This window comes from Phalangium opilio, unplaced genomic scaffold (assembly GCF_054372755.1).
Source record: "Phalangium opilio isolate 3A_F unplaced genomic scaffold, DU_Popi_V2 ptg000038l_1, whole genome shotgun sequence".
NCBI lineage: Eukaryota > Metazoa > Arthropoda > Arachnida > Opiliones > Phalangiidae > Phalangium > Phalangium opilio.
In genome coordinates, this window is record NW_028324161.1 from 3,598,605 (window position 1) to 3,605,688 (window position 7,084).

A 7,084-nucleotide genomic window follows, 5' to 3' on the forward strand; every position below is an offset into this window, starting at 1 on the left:
GAAGCTTTGCATTATAACCCTGTGAAAGTCCTAGCTGTAGAAGCTTTGCATTATAACCCTGTGAAAGTCCTAGCTGTAGAAGCTTTGTATTATAACCCTGTGAAAGCCCTAGCTCTCGAAGCTTTGTATTATAACCCTGTGAAAGCCCTAGCTCTCGAAGCTTTGTATTATAACCCTGTGAAAGCCCTAGCTCTCGAAGCTTTGTATTATAACCCTGTGAAAGCCCTAGCTCTCGAAGCTTTGTATTATAACCCTGTGAAAGCCCTAGCTCTCGAAGCTTTGTATTATAACCCTGTGAAAGCCCTAGCTCTCGAAGCTTTGTATTATAACCCTGTGAAAGCCCTAGCTCTCGAAGCTTTGTATTATAACCCTGTGAAAGCCCTAGCTCTCGAAGCTTTGTATTATAACCCTGTGAAAGCCCTAGCTCTCGAAGCTTTGTATTATAACCCTGTGAAAGCCCTAGCTCTCGAAGTTTTGTATTATAACCCTGTGAAAGCCCTAGCTCTCGAAGCTTTGTATTATAACCCTGTGAAAGCCCTAGCTCTCGAAGCTTTGTATTATAACCCTGTGAAAGCCCTAGCTCTCGAAGCTTTGTATTATAACCCTGTGAAAGCCCTAGCTCTCGAAGCTTTGTATTATAACCCTGTGAAAGCCCTAGCTCTCGAAGCTTTGTATTATAACCCTGTGAAAGCCCTAGCTCTCGAAGCTTTGTATTATAACCCTGTGAAAGCCCTAGCTCTCGAAGCTTTGTATTATAACCCTGTGAAAGCCCTAGCTCTCGAAGCTTTGTATTATAACCCTGTGAAAGCCCTAGCTCTCGAAGCTTTGTATTATAACCCTGTGAAAGCCCTAGCTCTCGAAGCTTTGTATTATAACCCTGTGAAAGCCCTAGCTCTCGAAGCTTTGTATTATAACCCTGTGAAAGCCCTAGCTCTCGAAGCTTTGTATTATAACCCTGTGAAAGCCCTAGCTCTCGAAGCTTTGTATTATAACCCTGTGAAAGCCCTAGCTCTCGAAGCTTTGTATTATAACCCTGTGAAAGCCTTAGCTCTCGAAGCTTTGTATTATAACCCTGTGAAAGCCCTAGCTCTCGAAGCTTTGTATTATAACCCTGTGAAAGCCCTAGCTCTCGAAGCTTTGTATTATAACCCTGTGAAAGCCCTAGCTCTCGAAGCTTTGTATTATAACCCTGTGAAAGCCCTAGCTCTCGAAGCTTTGTATTATAACCCTGTGAAAGCCCTAGCTCTCGAAGCTTTGTATTATAACCCGAAAGGGTCTGTGAAAGCCCTAGCTCTCGAAGCTTTGTATTATAACCCGAAAGGGTCTGTGAAAGCCCTAGCTCTCGAAGCTTTGTATTATAACCCGAAAGGGTCTGTGAAAGTCCTAGCTCTCGAAGCTTTGTATTATAACCCGAAAGGGTCTGTGAAAGTCCTAGCTCTCGAAGCTTTGTATTATAACCCGAAAGGGTCTGTGAAAGTCCTAGCTCTCGAAGCTTTGTATTATAACCCGAAAGGGTCTGTGAAAGTCCTAGCTCTCGAAGCTTTGTATTATAACCCGAAAGGGTCTGTGAAAGTCCTAGCTCTCGAAGCTTTGTATTATAACCCGAAAGGGTCTGTGAAAGTCCTAGCTCTCGAAGCTTTGTATTATAACCCGAAAGGGTCTGTGAAAGTCCTAGCTCTCGAAGCTTTGTATTATAACCCGAAAGGGTCTGTGAAAGTCCTAGCTCTCGAAGCTTTGGATTATAACCCGAAAGGGTTAGTGAAGTCCTAGCTCTCGAAGCTTTGTAAAGTCAGCCGTAATCAATGGTTGATGGAAATCCTAGCTCTCGAAGCTTTGTATTTTAACCCGAAAGGGTCTGTAAAAGTCCTAGCTCTCGAAGCTTTGTATTTTAACCCGAAAGGGTTAGTGATAGTCCTAGCTCTCGAAGCTTTGTATTATAACCCGAAAGGGTTAGTGATAGTCCTAGCTCTCGAAGCTTTGTATTATAACCCGAAAGGGTTAGTGAAAGTCCTAGCTCTCGAAGCTTTGTAAAGTCAGCCGTAATCAATGGTTGATGGAAATCCTAGCTCTATAGGAGCTTTGTATGATGAAAGAGGTATCTTTGAAAGTAATGCATAATTTAGTGGCGTAGCGTGAGGGGGTGAAAGGATCTCTATTCTAGGGGATTAGATTGTACTGTTTAGTCGAAACTTGAAAGCGGTTACCTAACATTGTAATGCTGATAATATTCATCAAAGCTCCATTAAGTATGCGAGTTGAGAGAAGATTCTCGGAATTGAAATTGATCAAATGTATTAGTCTTCAATGTCCAAGTCGAGATTAACAAATCTCCTTATCTTGACAATCGAACAATAGGTATAAATCAACTTTTATCACCATACTAAAGACTTTGCATTGGAAAAAAAAAACGCAAAATAAAAGTTTATTTAATGAAATACATTTCATTTTAATCCTTTAGAAAACAGTGAAACATTATCACAGCTTTATTACAGAGCTTAATAAGCATAATTGCGAAAAAAGGGAGGGCAGAAAATCTTTTGTTAGCCTCGGGTGGGATAAAGTCACGCTACGCCACTGCTATAGAAAGGGTTGCCCAAATTGAGTTGAAGTGCTAGCTGTAGAAGCTTTGCATAGTAACTCGGAAGGGTTAGTGATAGTCCTAGCTCTCGAAGCTTTGTATTATAACCCGAAAGGGTTAGAGATAGTCCTAGCTCTCGAAGCTTTGTATTATAACCCGAAAGGGTTAGAGATAGTCCTAGCTCTCGAAGCTTTGTATTATAACCCGAAAGGGTTAGTGATAGTCCTAGCTCTCGGAGCTTTGTAAAAATCAGCCGTAATCAATGGTTGATGGAAATCCTAGCTCTAGGAGCTTTGTAAAATGAACTTATAACCCAGATGGGTTAGAAGCTTTACCTTTTTAAGTTGTTGAAAACCCTAGCTGTAGAAGCTTTGTATTATAACCCTAAAGGGTTGGTGAAATTCCTAGCTCTCGGAGCTTTGTATGATCAGCCGTAATTAATGGTTGGTAGAAATCCTAGCTCTAGGAGCTTTGTAATATTAACTCACCCGATAGGGTTGCTTGAACTGGAAACTTATTGCCCGAAAGGGTCGCTCAAATTAGAAACCTATTGCCCGAAAGGGTCGCTCAAATTAGAAACCTATTGCCCGAAAGGGTCGCTCAAATTAGAAACCTATTGCCCGAAAGGGTCGCTCAAATTAGAAACCTATTGCCCGAAAGGGTCGCTCAAATTGGAAACCTATTGCCCGAAAGGGTCGCTCAAATTGGAAACCTATTGCCCGAAAGGGTCGCTCAAATTGGAAACCTATTGCCCGAAAGGGTCGCTCAAATTGGAAACCTATTGCCCGCAAGTGTCCCTCAAATTGGAAACCTATTGCCCGCAAGGGTCGCTCAAATTGGAAACCTATTGCCCGCAAGGGTCGCTCAAATTGGAAACCTATTGCCCGCAAGGGTCGCTCAAATTGGAAACCTATTGCCCGCAAGGGTCGCTCAAATTGGAAACCTGTTGCCCGAAATGGTCGTTCAAATTGGAAACCTACTGCCCGAAATGGTCGTTCAAATTGGAAACCTACTGCCCGAAATGGTCGTTCAAATTGGAATCCTACTGCCCGAAATGGTCGTTCAAATTGGAATCCTACTGCCCGAAATGGTCGTTCAAATTGGAATCCTACTGCCCGAAATGGTCGTTCAAATTGGAAACCTACTGCCCGAAATGGTCGTTCAAATTGGAAACCTACTGCCCGAAATGGTCGTTCAAATTGGAAACCTACTGCCCGAAATGGTCGTTCAAATTGGAAACCTACTGCCCGAAATGGTCGTTCAAATTGGAAACCTACTGCCCGAAATTGTCGCTCAAATTGGAAACTGTGGAAGTGGTATCTGTGATATCTAGTTATGAAGGGTTGCTGAAACTGGTATGTTCAGTTGGTAGAGTTACTATTCTCTCATCAGATATAATTGGTAAGTTAAATAGAATCACTTTTGATAAAAAATAGAGGTAGCCTATCGTTAAATACAAAAAAATCACTTCTGTGTTACGTATAGTGAACAAGTTTATTTACGTGAAGATGCGTTTGTACAAAGCGCGATACTAGTCGCATTCATATTAGTTATTACTAATTTTTAAATAAAAACAGATGAATAAAGTTTAGTTCACAATTTAACAAGAAGTGTTTTTTATCTTTAACATTATCACCTTTGATGGGGTTTAAAACGTTTTTTTACCATCGTAGAAAAAAGGACGCTAACCATTATTGCATTGTGTGGGTGCAATCAAGAGTACCACGAGAATTGCAACGCATGCAACAGTTAGGCATCATAGTGCCCGTCACGGAGCTCACCGATTGGGTCCACCCAATGGTAATAGTGGAAAAACCAAAAGGAAGGTCACACCCGGAACCCTCCTATCCAATGCCTACCGCTCAACAAATCTACGCTGATCTACACCGTCCTGGACTCGCAAAGTGCGTTCTGGCACATAGAGCTGGATGAACCAAGCTCTTACTTGTGTACAATCGCAACACCTTACGGACGATACAGATTCCTCCGGCTACCTTATGGTCTCTCCTCAGCGTCAGAATTATTTCCAGCAACTAGCGGTAGACAAGATAGAATACTTGGGCAACATCCTGTCCTCCAAAGGCCTCGAAATTTCACCACAGAAGTTCAAGCGATTCAATGAATACCGTCACCAACAGACAAAAAATCATTACCAAGATTCCTTGGCATGGTGAATTACTTGGCAAAATTCCTGCCCCAACACTCAACAATTACAGCTCCACTACGCGAGCTCCTGAAGAAAGAGGTCTCATTCATGTGGGACGCAAAGAGGGAAGCTGTCTTCCTAAAACCAAAACGCCTCATCTCCTCGTCCCCAGTACTGGCCTATTACAACTCACAAGCCATCAGGACAATATCAGTAGAAAGCAGCCTAATAGGCGTCGGTGCAGTACTACTACAAAATGGTAAACGTGTTGAGTATGCTTCAACCTCTTTCACCCGCACTCAACTAAACTACGCGCCAATAGAACGCGATCTACTAGGCATAGTCTACGCGTGCGAAAGATTCCACTATTATGTCATTGGAGTCCCCTTTATCGTACAGGCCGATCATAAACCTTTAATTGTCATCATTAAGACTCTCACCACGCATCCAGCGCTTAGTTCTTCGCCTGCTCAGATACCAACAACCTGGCACTCATTTACAAGTGCCCGTCACGTTGTCACGTGCTCCTCAATCCACGACAGAAATTGACTCATCCTACTTAGAAACCGATGAGCCGGGAGTGTGGTTCTGTTGCAAGGAAAACAAACTCAATTCAACAACGCTACCGCATCTGAGCCAGCTGCACAAACGATTTTTTCTACATAAAAGAAGGATGGCCATCGGTATACGAAAAATTACACACCGAGTTAAAGCCGTTCTGGGCGATAAAAGAAGAACTTCATGTATCAGAAGGCCTAATTTACCGAGGGGATGCGCTTTACGTCCCGAAGTGCTCCGCCGTGATGTCATGACCCAAATTCACTCAGTTCATCAAGGAATAACCGCGTGCCTATCTAAAGCCAAGCTGTATGTCTACTGGCCACAAATGAAAAGAGACATCACAAAGTATGTCCAGAACTGTACAACTTGCCGAAAAAACGGACCGTTCGAACACGCTATGAGCTTACGCCTCACGATGTACCTGAGCTACCCTCGCACACTGTTGGTGCGGATCTCTTCCACATCAATAATACAAATCTGATCATTCTAGTTGACTATTAGTCCAAATGCGTAGAAGCTCAAGAGTTACGAAGCACTAATGATAAAGCAATAATAAAGTTCCTAAATCCACAATTCTGTCGATATGGTGCTCCGCAGAAATTGGTGTCTGATAATGGTCCTCCCTTTTTCAAGGGTTTATTCCAACAATGGGCAGTAGAACACGTAACATCCAGCGCATATCATTCTTAAAAAGCAACGGTATGACAGAACGAACCATACAAACAATAAAAAACCTGGCAATCAAAGCGCAACAGGAAGGTCGTGACCTACAGTATGTTCTTATGGAATATCGTTCGACGCCCATTGGAAAGCTACCGTCGCCCAGCGAGATGTTAAAAGGACGCCGTACCAGAACACCGTAAACTATAAACAAAACAAACACTTCAAACGCACTTCTCAACTTGTCATATTCGCAAACCTTACTGGATTAAAAAACCCAATGATTAAACGTCAAAATCACGCGCACCGCACAAAACCTAAAACCCTAAAGGCCGGGAGACCAGTATATTACCATGTCGGACCACGGTAATGGAAACCTACACGAAAGCAAAGAGCCCTTGTCGTCTATCCTGAAGATAAATGACGGAAAAACATTGCGGAGAACTCCCCACCAAATACGTCCTACACACCTACACAGTACAGTACCTCAAAGCGACTACGCTGAACCCAACACGGCACAAGAAGTACAACAGGTGGAGGACAATTGTGTTAAGCATTTGCGGCAAACTTTAACCGATCTACCCGATCCTGCGGCCAATACTTACCGTACCACTTCAAGAGTCAGACTAGGAAGATTACCACCACCCATACAAAAACAAACTTCAATTTCAACAACTCAAATTTATTCACCGACCTCGGCAACGCAGAACACAACTCCAACACCACGACCCTTGCAAAATCAAACTTCAGTCTTAACAACTCAAACTCATTCACCGATTTCAGCAACACAGATCCGATCTCCTACTATACTTCAAACGTCAAGACCAGAGCAAAAGCAAATAGTGGTTGTAATTACACCGCGTAAACTCTAACCGCCACGTACAACATCAATATCAAACATTAGGACTTTAAGTCCTGGCACGACGCCTGCTCAGACGCTGGACAACACCCGAACAGCGCTACTCGAATTTCTCCGGGAACTTCCCCATTTCCCAAGACAATTTCTGTATCTGCCATACCCAGCACACAAGCACCATTTACACATTAACAGCAAGTACACAACAACCAAGTTCAAGCCGAACAAGAACTAATATTTTCAATCCAAATGGTTTTCGTAATACTTAATTTTTTAAAAAATG